Genomic DNA, 20159 nt, shown 5'->3' with positions numbered 1-20159 from the left:
ACTTCTTTAAGGACCATTCAAAAGGAATCTATATTGGTCCCTGTGTATGAGCATCTGAGGGTATGTCCACAGTATAATTGAACACCTGCAGCTGGCCCATGTCAGGTGACTTGGGCTCATGGGGCTAGGGCTAAGGGGCTGTTTAATTCTGGTGTCAATTTTTGGGCTCGATCCCAGAGCCCAGGCTCCAATTTGAGCCCGAATGTCTATACTGTAATTAAACACCCACTTAGATTGAACCTCATGAGCCTAAGTCAGCTGTCTCAGGACAGCTGAGGGTGTTTAATTGCAGTGTAGACATACCCTTATAAATGTAATATTGTCTCTCTTGCCTATTAGATGCTCAGAGTTGTCCAGTTAATCGTAGAAGTCAAACATGCACTCACAGAACTCACACTTTAGAGCCTGAGGTATGTGTAGAGAATCCTGGCCCTTCTGAGCTGTCAGTACAGTTTTTAGGGAATAAAAAGATTAAACAAACTCCTATCTGGTTTCTTATGAGTTTTGTTGGCGTGACCAGCAGGTTCAAACAGTAGTCCAGCCCTGCTTTCCTGATAGAAAAGAGAATGGGCGAGAAAGGACAAGACTGGGAGATTACAGATCACATCTTCTCTCCTCCTCCTTTTTGTCAGTTTTTTCTCTCCATTCACTGGCACTTCTTCCATCCACTCCTGAACATCCCTATATGCTCATCTTCTTGTTCTTCTTCTATCGTGCTAGCCATGTGGGGGGTGATGTTCACTTTCAGAAGCCCCTTCCAGTAACCTCCATGCTCTGGCTGAAACACTTGGACAGAAAAAACAAACTGGCAAGTTCCTCCCCACTTTAGCCCTCTGAGTCAGGTTGAGATGGAAGCCTTAACAAAGGGATGTAAATGAGCAGTTAGCGGTGTGTTCTCCATCCTTTCTCCTTTTCTGTACCTTCACTTTCCCCTTTAACGTGGTCAGCATATTCCTCTCTCTCGCACATATATACATATACATATTGTTTTACATAGAACATGCAGAAAGAACCTGTCTGTAGCTGAGTGGTAGTTGGTGTATTAGTGGTTGTGACATGAGCTAGATTCCTCTTCACTGTTTGTGCTGATCCTTAAGAATGGATGTTTCATGTGTTGGGACCAATAGGGCTGAGGGATGCTTGAGGATCATCACTGGTACATACAGAACCTTGTGTGAAGTACCTGGAACAAAAGATCTTCAGTTCTGTCTGGGACAGCATAATGTGGAATGTTAGGATAGGGAAAGAATAGCTTACAATCTTGTGGAAGGAAAGAAGGGCTCGAGAAAAGGAGAGCAGAAAAAGAGAAGATGCTAGTGTGGGGAAGGCCTGTACCCTTGGCTCATTTTTCGAAAGCACATAATGAAGCACATAATGAAGTTTTTAATTAACCAGGAAAACTTTAATTTTAGCTAAAAGTGACTGGCAATGATCACTTGGTACCTTGGGACATTCTTGTGAAGCACAAAGTTCCTCTGTAAGGTGACAAGTGCCCTCAGTTGCCATTGACTTTAGTGGAACTTGAGGATGCTCATCACCTTCTGGAGGCTCTCAGCACTTCATAGAATTGGACACTACACCTGTCCTGTGATAGCCTTCCATTTGTAACACTCATCTCTAATCAATACACAGTGTAACAGCAACCTGTAAAGGAAATCCCAAGGCAGATATCTTCCTTTAAGGTACTGGTTGCCACAGCTCAACGAGATCTGTAAAACCTGACAAAACAAAACCGAAGCAACCTTGTCAGAGAACAAGAAGCTCTGTGCCTTTAAACATCTGTTTAAAAAAATTATAAAGGAACTCATCTGACTTTGATCCAACCCTTTACAAGCCTTTGAGGACCCCTTAACAAGTCTGATTGTGAGAATAGTAATAAATGACCAACTTTTAAAAGGCATTTTGGGTAGAATTTTTCAGCTTAAAAAGGAAATGTTGAAAATATAAAAAAGAAAATTGTCATTGAATCTAGGGATAATATGGCCAGAGAGAGATCAGAAAGGATTCTGACGAATGCTGGAGCCTGAAGGAAGCCCAGAGGTCAAGGGAAAAGCAGTGGTCTTTCTGACCTAACTTGGAAGCCTGCGGTGTCTTTTGTTCAGGTGATGTTTAATAGTCTGCATTTACATTGTCTTGTTCTATGATCTATCAAATTGTGGTGTTTAGATGTTGCTTGTAATTATTAGAATCGGAAGCACTGGCTGTTGGGAGTCAGAAAGGACAGGAAACAGGAAGGAGTGGGGAGGAGTTGAAGAGCCTGAGGGCGAGCTATACTGAGAAGCAGAAACAGCTTGGAAAAGAGGTTTCCACTTTAAAAAAAATAAAGTCCTGTTGAAGTTTGTTAGTACTTTGCTTGGCTACTAGAACACAAATATTGCCTAGAAATAGGCAAATAAAATACATGGAATTGTTTTACAAATATGTGTGTACACACAGAATATAGTATAGGTGGGACTGGTAGTGCTGCCTACTACTAAGGTTGTCTAAATGCCTGACACTTCCCATTATAAGACCCTTCAATTACTTTTATTATTGCCACATTTTAACCATTTTGGCTGAAATGTTAAATGCCAGGTGTCTGCCTCAGGCTGCATTTTTTTTTCCCCTAAGGAAAAAATGATCCAGCTCTTTCTGAGACTTAGGCTATGGAAAAAACATTGCTTTGCTGACTTTTAAAACGTTGTGGTGACCTTTCCTTGGAAAGCTCTAGTACCCCCCATGCTTTGGATCAGGGACTTGAAATGTATCAGGGAATGAGGGGCTTTTTTCCCTCAGGGATGTGCCTTTTGCTATCCCCATGGAAATCTGCCCCAACTTGGCCAAGTTATGAGTCTTTGAAAAATCGCAATTCTCACATGCTCAGGGGAGACTTCTTAGATTTTAACAACTAAAATCTTCCTAGATTCCATCTTCACGGAGCATACGTCAGCCTCTCACACCTGCTGTGTGCCATCCCCAGAGAGCAATGGAGCATTGTCCAGCCCAGGGCTTCAGAGGAACTTTCTGTGTAATGTCGTCTTTCAGCTGCTCTGATGGGGGTGGGAGGCAGCACTGGAACTAAGAGCAGGGATCCTGTCTCTTGTGTGTTTTGAATGAACCCCCCCCCCCCCCCGTTGGCACACAGGCAATGTGGAGGAGGAAATCATCTGACTTGAATGCAGGGGGAGAGAAAAGCCAATCAAGGGGTGGGAAGGAAGTAGATTGCGACAATATGTCTGGTGAGGCTGGAGGGTGTTGGGGGAAGGACTGGTGAGGCTGGAGGGTGTTGGGGGAGGGGCTGGGAATGGCAGATGGGAGACTTGGAACTGCTGTGTGTGTAGAGGGGGAGGCTGGGACTGATTGGGCGAGGAGATTACGCCTGGGAGGTGGACAGGGGAGAACGCTGGGATTGGGAGCCATTAAGGGAAATGGTGTGCTGGGGGATTAGGAGCCAGTTGGCTGCAGGGGAGATGGGGAGGTGGCAGTGAGACTGGACAAAGAGCTGGGGGGAAAGAGGACTGTCTGGACAAGGAAACTGGGACTAGGACCTAGTGGTAGTGGGATCCTGGTGGGCAGACATCTGACAAGGAGCTGGGCTGTGTGGGGAGAACTGGGACTGGTTGGGCAAAGAGACTGGAACAAGGTTGCCGGGAAAGGGTGAGACAGAGAACCAGGAGGATGGTGAAGAAGAGACTGAGATTGGATGAGTTTAGGAGGGAGACTTGCACTGGGAACCAGTAGGGAGAGAGGGGAGCGACAGATTAGATATCAGAGGGGCTGGGAAAGCGCAACTGGGAGTAGCTGAGCAAGGAGACTGAGACCAGGATGAGAAGCCTTAAGGAGTGGAGACAGACTGGGAGAAAGAGCTAGGGATGGGAAAGAGACTCCCCCGCCCGTAGGAGGGGACAAGGTACAAGAGGCCAAGCTCGGGGGGAAACAGGCAGAAGAGTCTGTACCCATTAGAGCACATTCACTCCCCACCCCTTGCAGTGGAACCCAAGATTCCTGAGTCTCACTATTGCTCTGCTGTCAGAAAATATCGTTGAAACAAAATGTGTATCTTGTCCCCTCTGGTCCTGTTCCTCACAGAGAATGAGTTAGTCCATTAGCTCAAGTGGGAGAGGTCTGTGTGGTGGACCTAAAGGTTCCAAGCCTGCTGGTGTACCATGTGGGTGATGATAATATGATGCCACATGATTAACGCTGCGTGTCTGTCATGGAGGTCATGGAAGTCACGGATTCCATGACTTTCCATGACTTCTGCAGCGGCCATCAGCAGCAGTTTGCATATGTGGGAGGGAGGGTCAGGGTAGGGGGCCTCCCCGGCTCCCACAGCATGTTCCTGCAGCTTGTAGGCGGAGGGACCAGATGGCTCTGTGTCCTGCCCATGCCTGCAGGAAGCCACCTCCGCCCCCAGCAGCTCCCATTGGCTCCAGTTCCTGGCCAGTGGGAGCTGCAGAGCCGGCGCTTGTGTCGGGAGCAGCACGCGGCACCCCCCTGGCTGCTCCTGCCCCTAGGAACTGCAGGGAGATGCGGAGCTGGGTAGGGGGCCTACCAGCCCCGCCAACCCCTCCTCAGCAGCAGCGGGGGTCCCAGGCAGTGCGCCACAGCCCAGACCCCCTCCCAGCACCAGCAGAAGTCCCAAGGCCACCCCCCGCCCCACTCCCAGCAACCACGGTGCCCCCGGACCGTCCCCCCAGAGCACCCGTGGCCCCCCACCCAAGTTTTAGTTGTGAATATATAGTAAAAGTCATGGACAGGTCACAGGCCATGAATTTTTGTTTACTGCCCATGACTAAAAATATCCGTGACTAAACCGTAGCCTTACACATGATGAAATATCCATTTTCCTATTCACTTCACTTGCGGCTATGGGTGCTCAGCACGTCTGTAAATCAGGGTGCAAAACTGGATACCCAAAAAATGAGGAACACACTGTTGGTGACTGCTTATGAAAAGTTTAAGTGACTTGCCCAGCCTGACATAGGAGCTCCATGACACAGGGAGGCATAGAATACAGTTCTAAAGGGAAGCATTCAACTGCCTTTGCCTTTAAACCACCCTTTCTCTTCCTGCAATCCCCTGCCTCATTCACTGCACACCTTTCAAGTGCTACAATAAGCGAGGCCTGGGTCCTATGAATAGCTCTCTTTCACTACAGAATCCTGACTCAATCCCAGAGCAGTGCACTGAATGAGGCAGTGGTTCCTGTGGAAAAAATAGTATGTGATCATGTAATTAAAGACTGTCACAATGTATACATAGAGGCAACTTTAATTCTGGCATTTCCTAACTTCTGAATGCTTGACTTTGCAACCTTGATACTGTTCTTTTAACATCACTTTTTATGTATAAATAAAATGAGAGAGCGAGAGAGCAGCTGGGAATAGCGAGTTCTGAGGCTACTATTCCATTGAATTTTTCTACAAGAGTGAAACTCGTGTGAATTATGTTGTCACCAGAACTCCAGGAGGGAATTTTGGAACAGACCCTCAAGTGGTGTAACGAGGTGTAGCCTCACTGACATCAGAGGAACTTCTTTAATCCAGCTGAGGATTTGGCCCTATATAGTTATATTGCATGGATCTGTCTTCTGAGTTCATTCCCTATGTAGGCTTCTCCACCCTCCTCCCTTTTCTGTTTCTACTATGTAGCATCCTTAACGGGCTTTTCTTGCTGCTTCTCCTTCTTGTATCCTACAGAGGGTTCTTGACTTCTTCTCAGTTCACGTCTGGTGGATCTCTTTAATTTCTACTGATGCCACCATTCCCTTCTGCTCTGGGAAAGACTTTACCACTTCCTTATATCTGGACTTTGCGATGTCTTATGAAATAAAAATGCACAAGGAAGTATCAGAGCTTTTCTTGTTGGGTTAACATATACTAATTTAAAGGAGAAAATTATCCCAAAACTAAATATAAGAAAGGAGTCTGAGCCATTAAATTCAGATATTCCCCTAAGTCTATGAGGTTTGGAGTCACACTTTTGCTTTGCGCCTATCTCTGCTAAATAGTTAAAGGTTACTGATGTACCATGCCTGAAGTTAGCTATTATGAACTTTCTTCTCCAACTGCTATATGGGTAAAACTCTCTTGTGGGAAGACAAATGGAAAGGGAAAGGAAAAAGGTTGCTGATGTGCCAAGTTGAATGAAGTGCCTTAGGATACCGCTAAAAACAGGTGCAGGATGGCAGTGCTATCATTAGATCCTGCTGAATTTCCCTTATCTTAATAATAAGATTCTTTTAATGTCACTGCACCTGCATGTCACCCTTGAGCCTTTAATATCTATTGAGGCAGTATGAAGTGGTGGAAGCAGCTACAAGCATGATTGAGAGATCTGTTTGTTTGGAATATCACCGTGTTCAATCATCACTGGATTTGCGGTCTGTTCCAGTATAAACCACTATATGGAGGCACATGGCTTTACAGATTACATCTATGCAATGAAAGAGGCTTTCAGCTAATTGTAGATAATGTTAAAATGTGATAAGTAGAAGCTGGAGCACTCATAAAACTTGCAAGTAGGAGAAGAGAAATTGTTTTTCAGTTGGAGGAAGGAAGTTATGAGTCCTGTACGAAGTCAGGACTCCTGGGTTTTGTTTGTAGTTCTGAATTGCTACCTGACTTAGCCCATGTGTTAAATGTCAGTTTACTCATCTGCAGAGTGGTTATAACAATACCTAATTAATTTTTGTGCTGTACTTAATATTTGTGAAGTGTGTGAGCTTCTTAGAAGAACAATGCTTTATAAAAACATCATTAATTATGGAAGGACTAATTTATAACAGTGATGTATTTGAAATCTGTTTTAAGTTGCATTTGTTTCTAAGTGCACTGTTTGAAAGAATAACAATACTCTCTACAGTTCAGACAGCAATATGTTTCTTGTCACATTAAAGGGTTTCAAAAAGGACAAAATCAAAAATATGTTTATAAATTGCATTTGATTCTCTACAATATTATAATCTCCAGTGGTATTTGAAAAAATGTAAAGGTGATTTACAAAGAGTGTGTGTGTGAGTTTGTGCCCTTTTTAATTGTATATGTTCTGTCAAAGAAGCCTGAAAGCATGTTGAAGGATATAGGTTTGCTATTTTTCTTTTTTTTTTTCTTTCCTTAACCTTAGAAATATCAGGAATATCAAGTGTGATCTACATAGGTGTTGCTGAAGTACTTGGTGGTGGTCTCTCAGCTATCTCAACTATCTTCTGCAAAGATAATGTGTCTTTCAACAATATCTGAATAAAAATCCCATCCTGTAATTAGATTTCACCAATTTAACGACTGTGGTATCATGATCCTGCAAGTTCTCTAGTAGCCTGTAAAGTCTTTGAAGCTAGACAAAATCTGATTTTCTAAAGGAACACACACACACACACACACACACACAATGCATTTTTTTTTGCCATCTTTATACTTAAGAACATAAGAACGGCCCTACTGGGTCAGACCGAAGGTCCATCAAACCCAGTATCTTGTCCTCTGACTGTGGCAGGTGCCCCAAAGGGAATGAACAGACAGGTTATCATCAAGTGATCCATGCCCTGTCACCCAATCCCAGCTTCTGGCAAACAGAGCCTAGGGGCACCATTACATAACACAGAATCCAAAAGGGGTACAAATGCTCTTTACTTTCTAGATCATCATTCAGGTTTAAAATATACTGAGGCTAAATCAGAGGTGGGGCAATACCAGAGGTATTTATGGTTTTGTAAAATCTCATTGATCTTTTGCAAACTCAAAGCTTCAGATCTGGGCTTCAGTTGCACTAAAGGCACAATGTTCGGGAAGCTTCATGTATGTGGTTCTGGTTTTGGCCCACCCGTGTTTCAGACAAATAGACAAAACTAGGACTGATGGTGATTTTGAAAACTATGGTTGATTTGGGTTTTGTTTTACAAAAACAAGTTCCATTCTATCCCAAATCTTAACCACCCTCTCCCTACTTTGTGTGGTTGGATAACTGTTATTAATTTTGACTATTCTCTAACTGGGGTATTTACAGTCTTAGGGAAGGTTTGGCTGTGTTCCCCATACATAGAAAGAGAATGAGAGTTTATTCTTGGACTACAACAAGTGACAGTGATGAGTGGAACAGGGAGGGAATCGTGCCTCTGAGAGTGATAAATCCTGTCTATACTAGTAGTAGATTACTTTCCGCAGTACACTGGCTCAGCTGCGCAGTCTGGCAAGTAGGGTCAGGCAGAGACATAGATCTGCACATTCACGGCCTCGCCCACTTCCTGACCATCTAAGCAGGACTGGGAGGAGCTACTCCTGCAGAGACTTCTCTCTTTGCCACACTGTTATTTTTGATATGGGGCTGCACTCTACATCTCACTGCTTCTCTTCATAACTCTGTAAAACGAGAGACAAACTTGCGCTCGGTGAGAAGTCATCAGCACAGTGTTCCTTAACAGCTTTCTCGTGAGATATTCTTGTAATTAAGCTTCTGTATGTTCAAGTGGAAGTAAACCTAATTTTACAAACTTCTTTGTTTTAACGCTTATACTTTAAATTAAAATAAATCCACGTTTGGAAGATGCGCCCCCTTAGGTAAATAAAACATACCATCTTTTAAGATTAAACTAAATATGTTTTTTTTTTTTTTTGATGTAACACTTTATTTTTTGGATCCAAGTATATTACAAATGGTTCAGAAAGCTTTAATTTGCCACTTTATTGAGGGAAAAAAACCCACCAGGAAAGGGAGACCCAAAGATATGTGACTGCTGAAAACTTAATGCTTTAGTGATTTAACTTCGACACAGGCTACTACTCAAGAGTTGAGAGTCAGGTTCACTCTTTTCAGGTTATAATGTGAGTGGGCAATTAAAAGCCCCATGTTGCAGGCTTTTGTTGACAACAATTGGGTCACTCCCTGATACTACCAATCTGTGAAATAATTACTAAAGTTTTGCAACCAGAAATCAAAATGTAGGTTGTAATGGTGAGATATTGTGAGTTATCTCTCCTAATTTTTAAAACTCTTGCACTAAAAGCAAGCATAATTTTTCTTTGTTCAGCATTTAAAGGAAGAGTTTATTCAAATGAATGTATCAAAATATACATACTTAGTGATATTGCAGCTAAAGTGTTCTTTGTTGCCTTACAAACTAAAACACAGAGTAAATTGGACTGGAACATCAAAATCAAGTGATCAACAAAAACCACATTTAATAGAACTCAGGGATGGAAACACAGGAGAGAACACTGAGAACTCTCTGAAAGGGAAAAACAACGAGGAGTCCTTGTGGCACCGTAGAGACTAACAAATTTATTTGAACATAAGCTTTCGAGGGCTAGAATCCACTTCATCAGATGCATGAAGTGGAAAATACAGGAGCAGGTATAAATACATGAAAGGATGGGGGTTGCCTTACCAAGTCTGAGGTCAGTCTAATGAGATAAATCAATTAACAGCAGGATACCAAGAGAGGAAAAATAACTTTTCAAGTGGTAATGAGAGTGACCCGTAACAGACGGTTGACAAGAAGGTGTGAGAAACAGTAGGGGGAAATTAGTATTGGGGAAATTAGGTTTAGGTTTTGTAATAACCCAACCACTCTCAGTTTTTATTCAGGCCCAATCTTGTCTCCAGTTTGCAAATTAATTCCAGTTCTGCAACTTCACATTGGAGTCTGTTTTTGAAGTTTTTTTGTTGAAGAATTGCCACTTTTAGGTCTGTTATTGAGTGACCAGAGAGATTGAAGTGTTCTCCTACTGGTTTTTGAATGGTATGATTCCTGATATCAGATTTGTGTGCATTTATTCTTTTGCATAGAGACCGTTTGGTTTGGCCAATGTACATGGCAGAGGGGCATTGCTGGCACATGATGGCTTATATCATATTGGCAGATGTGCAGGTGAACGAGGCCCTGATGGTGTGGTTAATGTGTTAGGTCCTATTATGGTGTCCCTTGAATACATATGTGGACAGAGTTGGCAGCGGAGTTTGTTGCAGGGTTTGATTCCTGAGTTGGTGGTTTTGTTGTGTGGTGTGTGGTTGCTGGTGAGTATTTGCTTCAGGTTAGGGGGTTTCTGTATGCGACCACTGGCCTGTCTCCCACGGTCTGTGAGAGTGACGGATCATCCTGAAAGGGCATACTCAAATTCTATTTTGTTCCTCTTTCAAACATCTCACCTTCCACCTCTCTTTTGAAACTCAGGGCTTGTCTACATTACCCGCAGGATCAACGGGCAGCGATCAATTCAGCAGGGATTGATTTATCGTGTCTAGTCTAGACGCGCTAAATCTACTGCGGGGCACTCTCCTGTCAACATCGGTACTCCACTGGAGTGAGAGGTGCAGGTGGAGTCGACAGGAGAGTGTCAGCTGTCGACTCACCGCAGTGAAGACACCATGGTGAGTAGATCTAAGTATGTCAACTTCAGCTACATTATTCATGTAGCTGGAGTTGTGTAACTTAGATTGATCCCCCCCAGTGTACACTAGGCCTCAATCTCTTGTTAGTTCACCCCAGCCCATTCTGTTAAAGGCTGATCTTACCTTCCTTTGTCAGTTTTCTGACTTCTTCTTGCATTCTCTGTTTTCATTCTCACTGCGGGTTTCAATGTGCCTGCTAATGAGCCTCATGACCATCTTTTTACTGACACTCTTAGTCTGTCATCCAGTTGGTCATCTCCCCAAAAAGCACTTGCATGATATCATTGGCAACACTTCATCTCTTCTCTCCTCTCCAGTTTCGGATCTTCTCTTCACTTCTTCTCTGTTATGTTTGAGCGCCCTCTCCACCCTCACACTGCTAACAATATGACCATCTTTTATCACTCTAAAGCACTTTGATCCCACTACACTTCAGCCTCTTTTGCTTATTCTTTCCTCTAAGGTCATGTTGTTGATGTTTACCTTCAGCTTCCCCTTGTCTGAACCTGAATTCTTTCCATATCTTAAATTTTCCTGGTATACTGACCCATTATAAATCATGAAACTTAGCATTTCAAAAAAACAGTGGCTTGTCTCCCAGATCCACTTACCTTCACCATGCACAACCATACCTCTGCTACCAAGATAGCCAAGTGCATGGACAAGAATGCTTCTGGATTTCTTATTGACACTAATCTCTCACATAGCAGAATCTGTGAGTAATGTTTTCTACTGTCTCCAGTTCGCTAGAAGACTACATTCTACCCTGGTGTACAGTGATCTAGACTCAGTTATATATGCCTTCATCACTTCCTAATTGTACCAAAGCAATGTCTGGGGATGTAGCCATCTGGAAGCTGGCAACTCCATCAGCTCATAGGAAATTCCACCAAGCACAGTAGCAGTGCATCTACTCAGCAACATGGAATGCTCCAGGCACTTCAAACCTGTCCTCCATGCTCTGCACTGGTTTCCTAAAGAGTGTCTAATGAACTTCAAGGTCTTGGTCTTTATCTTCAAGGTTTTCTCATGGCCTATGCTCAGCATTTCTAAAATACTGCCTAAAGCTTTGGGATGAAGACTGTGGTGACAACTCCTGCCATCAGGCAAAATGGAACTTTCTGCGTTAAGGATAAATTCTGTCTGCACAGGAATCAGAGCTTTCTTGGGGACTGGTTTGAAACTGTGGATCAAACTCCCAAAGGAAGTAAAGACCATCCCAAATTATTCACATTCTGCTCCGGCAACAAGGTGCACTTCTGCAATATTCCCTTGTCTAACATAAATACAGAGCAGTTTGTCCATTACAACAAACAAACAAAATACCCAACCATTCCACTGGACACAATTCTCCCCCTAGGCAGAGGATGAGAGAGAATAAACCACTGAGACAGATGTTAGTCGTGTTGCATAATGCACAGCTGGAAGCAGCTTAGATATTTCTGTGCCAAAAGAGTATAAAACCCTATATAGAATAGAATAGCTTTGTGTCTGTTACAAGAGCTGGAAACTTCATCTGATATGCTGTTGAAGTGCTCTCGCTGTGGCTTAAGAGTTTTAATTTTTACTCCACCCTCATTACCCAAGATTACTTAGGCCTTATTCCCTGTATGTACCACTAATTCTTCATTCCCTGGGGTCCCATTCCCTTCCTTTAAACAAAAACTAGCTCCTCAATCAGCCTGACTGACTCAAAAACACACCCCAAATATTCTCAGTGCATTACAATTCTGAACAAGATTGTGACCCTATTTCACATAATCTAAGCAGTGAAGAAGTAAAATAGAAATGTAAGAATTTTGAAATGGGAAATTGACGGTTTGGTGACTTGTCAAAGCCCACACAAAATACATGTAATGTTTGATGAAGTACATTCTTTTTTATGTAAAGGTGGAAAAATTAAGGGTTATAGATTTAAAAGCCTCCTGGGAAAGACTTGATCTTGTACTTCATGAGTTCACTCCTCTCAGAGGAGATTCTGACAGATGTTTCAGATGGAAATTGTAAGGTTGTTTGTAGTTATTCCCTAAGGCCTTGTTTAATCTTTACGAATGTTAGGTAAAGAATTAAAAATCATTCAACTGTTGCTGGCTATAATCTCAGTGTAGTTAAATCAGTGTGCTAAGTGTAGTCAAAACCTTCTTTCATCAATAGCTTAGGGCACTCCAAGGTCCTTGTTCTTTCAAGTATCACTTAGATGCTATCATTTAATTGATCCTAGAACACCTATCCTTTTGTGCATTACTCTATCATCTCTAATAATAGACATTTTTGAACAAGATGCCATTGAACAAATCTGAATGTTTTAGATGTCATAACTTTCTATAGCTAAAAGAAATCTTATGCACTGATACTGCAGCTGTACTTTGTTGCAATATGGGATTAGTGTTTTACTGAAAAAAAAAATAGATTTTTTAATCTGTAACTAAATTAGCATATTTTTCATTTACAGTAAAAATTCAATGAACTTTTTATTGCTGGTTTAATAGCATAATGGCTTTGAAGATGAAATAAGGAGCATTCTTTTGTCCATGCTGCATTCATTTCCAGATGTATAGGTATACAAAACTGTAAAAATTATAAAAATATTAAAGAAAATGGTGGGTGGTGATAGTATATGTGAGAATGTTACATAAATCTTGCAAAGTGGCTAATTCTGTTTTATGAAGCACCTAACAACTGTAATCAACACATTTATGCATGAGGGAAAACCCTTAATGATTGATGTTCATTCAATATTTACAAATTTTTATACCTGGGGCATAGAGTAATTATCCAGCGGCTGATTTGAGGTTGGGAAAGAATTTGAATGTGGAATGAATGAGACAGCCTTGTTGGAAGCTTCTACATAAGATCATAGAAATCAGAAATGGAAAGACCTGCTTGGTAGTCCGTTCCCCTGCAAATGCAGGATTGTTCTCATCAGTTCATTTATAGAGCTTTATCAGGTCTAGTTTTCAATGTCTCATGTAATGTGCTTCCACCACTATTCCACAATGAGGAAGTTTGTCCTATGTTTATCTAGGTATTTCCTTGAGCAACCCTCAATATTTCCTTCCCCCTCCCTGGAGTGTACACCCTCAAATACTTGTACACAGCAATAAATTGGTCATCATTTGTTCAAGTTACATGTGTTGAATGAAATTCTGATCTCCTTGAAGTCTCTGAAAAAATTCCCATTGGCTTCAGTGGGATCAAGGTTTATCCAATTTATAATATTTCTTCATATGTCCAGCCCAGTTTCTTCAACATTTTGGTGCTCTTCACAGACCTGCCTTCAATTTGTAGCTGGTCCACTTCATGGCAACTAAAAAATTGAAGGGAGAAGGTTTTGAGCAGTTAAGACATTAGACGCAGACTCAGGTGATCTGGGTTGAGTTCCGTGGTCTGCCACGAGCTTTCTATGTGTATTTGGGTAGGTAACTTAGGGTATGGTTACATTTGCAGATGTAGAGCACTTTGAGTTAAACCAGCCCTTGGAGACCCCAGCAGGGAAAGCGCTGCCCTGTGTACACACTGTCACCTGCAAGCACAGTGGCATGGCCACATTTGCGGCACTTGAAGCGGCATTGGGAGTGGTGCATTATGGGCAGCTATCCCACAGAGCACCTCTTCCCATTCTGGCACTGTGGCTTCTGGGAAGGGGATGGGGGAGTGCAGGGGCATTCTGGGTCCTATCCCAATGCCCTCTGATGCATCGCTTTGCATCCCGGCAATCCCTATGCTTCCATCCACATTTGGCTCCATCTTTCAAAGTTTTTTGTACTGTGTGCTCTATCTTCCCTTTCTGTCTGCTGGAATGGATCCTGAACTTGTGAGGAATATGCTGATGGGTCTCCCCAGCACATCACGAATTGCAGTCGAGTTACTCCTTAAGCTGCAAACTGACAGTGAGGAGTCCGATGATGATGTTGACTTGCATAACGCATATGACATGAGATTGCTTGTGGCATTCACGGACATGCTCACCATAGTGGAACTCTGCTTTTGGGCTCAGGAAACAAGCACTGAGTGGCGGGATCACATTGTCATGAAAGTCTGGGATGACGAGCAGCGGCTGCAGAACTTTCGGATGAGGAAAACCAGTTTCATGGGACTGTGTGCTGAGCTCACCCTCACCCTGCGGTGCAAGGACACAAGATTGAGAGCTGCCCTGCAGGTGGAGAAGTGGATGGCTATTGCAATCTGGAAGCTGGCAACTCCATACAGCTACTGATTGGTCGCTAACCAGTTTGGAGTGGGAAAGTCAACTGTTGGAATCGTGTTGATGCAAGTTTGCAAGACCATTAATCACATCCTGCTCAGAAGAACCATGACTCTGGGCAACATGCGTGACATTGTGGCTGGCTTTGCACAAATGGGTTTCCCTAACTGTGGAGGGGCGATAGATGGGATGCATATTCCAATTCTGGCGCCAGACCACCTAGCCTCTGAGTACATAAATCGGAAGGGGTATTTCTCTATGGTTGTTCAGGCGCTTGTGGATCACCGTGGACGTTTCATGGATATTAACGCAGGCTGGTCCAGAGAGGTACATGACGCATTCATCTTTCAGAACACAGGCCTGTTCAGGAAGCTGCAAGCCGGGACTTTCTTCCCAGACCAGAAGATCACCATAGGAGAAGTCAAAATGCCCATTGTGATCCTTCAGTTCCATGGCTCATGAAACCCTACACAGGGAGCCTTGACAGCAGTAAGGAGCGGTTCAACAACAGGCTGAGTCGGTGCAGAATGATTGTTGAGTGTGCTTTTGGCTGTTTAAAGGGCCGCTGGTGCTGTCTATATGGGAAGCTGGACCTGGTCGATGACAACATTCCCACAGTTATAGTCGCGTGCTGTACCCTCCATAACGTTTGTGAAGGGAAGGGTGAAAGCATCACTCAGGCATGGACCATGGAGGTTCAACACCTGGAGGCTGAATTTGAACAGCCAGAGACCAGGGCTATTAGAGGGGCCCAGCGCGGGGCTGTAAGGATTAGGGACGCCTTGAGGGAGCAATTCGATACTGAAAGCCACCTTAATGTTTGGTGTCCTGCACGGTAGTGAAGTGCAGTGACTCCAATGCTAGTAGGCATCTGTGTTTGCTATGTATGATGCACTGACTTGCAGTGCCTGTTGCTTTCCTGGGCTAAGGTATCTTTTACTTAATGTAATAAAGAATGTTTTCAATGCCAAAAAATTCATTTATTGAAAAGAAACACAACTGCTGGGGAAACAGAAAGGGTGTGACACATCTGTGCTGTGCTGTGTGGGAGGACGGAAAGGGACAGGGTGTGGAGTGGGACAATCACAGATTTGCATATGTCCTGTTATCATATTCAGCGTTCCTGTCTGGAGTACCGCACAATGAGTGGTGCACTTCAGGCTGGCTAACATGCATGGTGTTGGGGCTTGAGTACAGTGGGTAAGGACTGTAGTTTGTAGGGCTGGGTGGTGAAGCTACAGGTGTTGGAGGCAGCTGGTGGCTTGGGGGAAGTGGGTGTTGGGGGAAGTGGGTTGGCGGTGACATGGGGGCACAAGGGAAAGAGTTTTGGGGCAAGGGCTGCGGGGGGCGGGAGGGGAAGGCGGGCGCGGATCTGCTCTGTCTGCAATGCTATGAGTGCTTGTATCGAGTGCGCTTGGCGCTCCATAATGCATAATGCTTCTGAGCTGCTCCGTGCTTTGGTGCCGGCGATCTGCATTCTGCTGGCGGAGCCTCCTTTCAGTCTCCTGCCACTCCTGTACATTTTGATTTTCAGAAAGGGACTGCTGCATGACTTCATGCAGCATGTCCTCTTTGCTTTTTTGTGGAAGCTTCCTGATTCTTTGGAGTCTTTCGGCCATTGATAACAAGGATGGCTGGGATCTCAAGGTTGCATCTGTAAAACCAAACTGCAACACTTAACAGAGGAAGCATTGTTCACACTAGACAGCAATTATTCGGCCTTATTTAAAGGCAAGTATGGTGTACACAATAGCAGAAAGTGCCCCTCCCAAAACGAGTGCATATAACCCACAGGAGCCCCAAAATGGTGAGTAAGCACAGGGGCAAGGGGGACTGATTGTTTCATGGCCATAGTGTCCTCTGGGGTTGGTTCTGTGCTTTGGGGAGAGCCAACAGCTGCAGGGGGCCCCTATACTGAACACTGTGCCCACATTTACCACAGGATGAGTTCGTCCTGGAAGATATCTCGCTGCTGAGGGTGACTTGGGAAGCAAGGGAGGGTCTTCTACTACAATGCAGCTTCTGCCCTGGTCCTTATGTCGCTTGCCTGTGTGCAGCAATGGTCCCCCTGCCCCTCACGGCACAGTGGCGTGGACTTGTTAGCTTTACTGGGACAAGGAGCACAGTAGCTCTGCCAAGGAACCTGCACAAGCAGATTGTCCAGCTTCTGCATGAGACCTTTGAAGAGATCACTGAGGCCGATTACCGCGATGTGAGAGAACACATCAATACCCTATTCTGCATGTTGGCATGCTCACAGCCCTAACTCTCCTCACCTCAAGAGCCCGCACCAAACAACTTCCTTCCCAGAATAAAAACCACTTACTGGGTACCTCTGCTGCTGTTTGTTCTTCCCCAAGCACCGTCCGCTGCGACTGGCTGCCTTCCTCCTGGTTTGAAAACACCTCTTGGCTGCATGTATCTAGGGATGCTGGGTCGTCCTCTGGCTCTGGGCCCCCCTCCTTCTCAGCACCCTCGCTCCCACTTTCCTCCTCCTGCCTTGTTGAACTCTGTGCTACTACAGCCTGTGAAGTGTCCATGGTGGTCTTCGGAGTGGAGGTGGGGTCGCCCCCAAGTATTGCATCCGGCTCCTTGTAGAAATGGCAGGTCGTGGGGGCAGCACTGGAGCAGCTGTTTGCCTCCCGCACTTTGTGGTAGGCATTCCGCAGCTCCATCACTTTAACCCTGCACTGCAGTGCATCCTGGTCATGGCCCCTTTCCATCATGGCCCTTGATATCTGCCCGTAGGTATTGTAATTCCTATGGCTGGAGCGCAGCTGGGACTGGAAAGCTTCCTCCCCCCAAACAGTGATGAGGTCCAGCACCTCACTATTGCTCCGTATTGGGGATCACCTGGCGCGTGGAGGCATGGTCACATGGAAAGATGTGCTGAGAGCACTCCATACCTGGCTGAGCAAACAGGAAGGGGAATTTCAAAATTCTCAGAGAATTTAAAGGGCGGGTCTGACGGTTGGTCACCTGAGGGGAGGGCAGTAGAGTTCAAAGTGATGACCAGAGTGGCTAGAACATGTATTGTGGGACACTTCTGGAGGCCGATCAGAGCGCATTAATAGACCAGGGCGTCTGTAACGAGGCTGGTGCATTTGCATGTGCAACTTTTCATTCTAATTTGGAGCAGTTTTTGTGCTTCAGAAATTCAATGTTTTCCACAGGACAGAAATTCAAGTTCCCACACAGCTCAAGTAAAGAGCATAACCATGACTCCAAATGCTTAACAGGTCATTTATTATTTGTGAAATTACCCCCATCAAAAATGGTTAAGTCCAGATTAGATGGTCTCCTTTGTTTATTGGTGAAGCTCCAGAAAGTGGTGCTGAGTTACCCTCCCTCCATTTTCACTCATCACTTCAACCAAACCTAACTTATTTGAGATTTAAGAAAATTCTATTTCCCCTCCTCCATTTCCTTCTACAGGAAGTGGGAGAGGGCAGTCCCAATTTTCATCACCCCTCACCACAAATGTGGTGGAGAATCTTCTCAGAAGAAAGAGAAATCTGATAGCCTCAACTATTGAAGATGAGGTGCTTGGACTATGTTATCTGACATTTCAATGACAAATGGTCTCTGGAGAAAGCTTGGTGGCCCCCCTCCCCCAATTTATGACTCCTTTTCTTTCTCCTCTCCAGATGTATACCAATGTAACTGAAACATGAATCTGGCTCGGAGTTCATAAGACACCAGCCTTAATATAATGCACACTAGACAGCATGCCCATCTCCTTTATTTTGAATGAGGTTGCTTTCCCATTCAATACTGACTGATTGTTTAGTGTTGATGAGATCACAGCTTGAGATGGGAGAGCTGCAGTTTTGGGAGAGCAAAGAAGACTACCTTCACAAGTGGTGGTATATGATCAGTTTCTGCTCTAACTCCATTGTCTTTAAAGGAATTATTCTAATGTAACTGAAACAGAAATTTGTTGCCAATTTATAAAACACTAGCCATAACATTGTATAGTTCAGCAGTTTAATTTGAACCAAATATGAAATGAAATGAAAATTACAAATTACTGTAGGCCAATTTTTGCTCTGAAGCCCATTCATGTGTAGATTTTTGGTCACTACAGATTAAATTCATCCATATTAGAGCCAGTGTAAGCCACATACCTCCTGGGTGTGGTGTTCTGTCCCATCTAGTGGCACCGAAACCACTTAGAGAGAGAGAGAGAGAGAGAGAGATATTAATGAGTCTGTTCTACAGCCTTAGCTAAGAGCCATATGGCTTCTAGCTCATACAGTGGAGTCTCATGCATTTAGCTCCAGAGTTCCCAGGTATGATCCCACCCACCAACGACTGCAGTCTGTCAGTGTTACACCAGCACAAAGCCAGCTCAGCCCCATTTAAACCCTAAAAGAAGCTCATAAAACAGACTGAAGTGGAGCATTGGCTTTGCATGGCTGTGACCATTGCACAGGGGTAAATTCTCACTCTATGATTAGCTATTATACTACATTAGCTCATGTCCCTGACATTCATCAAATAGTTTTCAAACTTTGCTACACTTCAATTGCTATCCAGTACCGCCACAGGTATAATATTTCAGTTTTAATAAGTTTGGACCCCATTTGCCCACCCAAGCTAAGGATATGCTAACTGAACAAGAATGTTTCCCTCAAATTTTTTGTTTATGAATTAGAATATAAAATTGCCATTAGTCTGTTTTATATGCGATTAAGTAACATATATAAAGATTTTATTTCCAGGGGAAGCTTGATTCAAAGTATGAACAACTGTTAATTCCCAGTTTACAAATCCAACAGTACAACCAGGGAATCACTGATATTGGTAGGAAGCAGACAATGCCTGATTATAGTGCTAGAGAGTTAGTTCTCATTTTGCTGAGTAGTCAGGTATGATTACTGACTTCTGAAAATGTTACTTTCAGGAGAGTACAAGGATAAATTAAGTGGGAAAATATTATACTCTTAATAGCCTGATGTTACATTCCTTCTGCACCCTAAACTCCTGTTTGAACAAAAAAACTGGATCAGGCACTGTGGTGATTTGAAATATTTCTGTACAATTTATGAATTTGGTGTGAGATTATGACCTCTATATGTCTGTGTCAGGCTGCAAACTCTTCACTATTGCCTCTTTGCTTCCATGTTGATCTGAAGTCCCAACATGTAGAGATACAGAGCTGACAATAGAAGGTGGTTGACTGTAAGTACCTAGCCACTGGAAACCTATTCACTCTCGACAAAAGACTGGTCCCCTGCCCAGAAGAACTGGTTTAGAATGGGGGAGATTGCCTTGGCAATGAAGTCACCTATCAGAAAGTTGTGTTCATGTGGGGAGGTGGGCAAAGGTGCCACCTGGTAGAGGGGGCTAGAAGGTTTTTAAATGGCAGAACCTGTTCTGCTCTGAGGCCATTTTGTCTCTAACTCAACAGAAGAGAGCATGATCACACAGGCTGTGGAAAGAGCAAATGAATTGGAAAGAGCCCAGAGAAGAGCAATAAAAATGATAAAAGTTTTAGAGAACATTACCTATGAGGAAAGGTTAAAAAACTGGGCAAGTTTAGTCTTGAGAAAAGAAGACTGGGGGGGATGGGGGTGGTGAGGAC

Source organism: Eretmochelys imbricata, chromosome 2, assembly GCF_965152235.1.
Source record: "Eretmochelys imbricata isolate rEreImb1 chromosome 2, rEreImb1.hap1, whole genome shotgun sequence".
Lineage (NCBI taxonomy): Eukaryota > Metazoa > Chordata > Testudines > Cheloniidae > Eretmochelys > Eretmochelys imbricata.
This window is presented reverse-complemented; position numbering follows the sequence as displayed.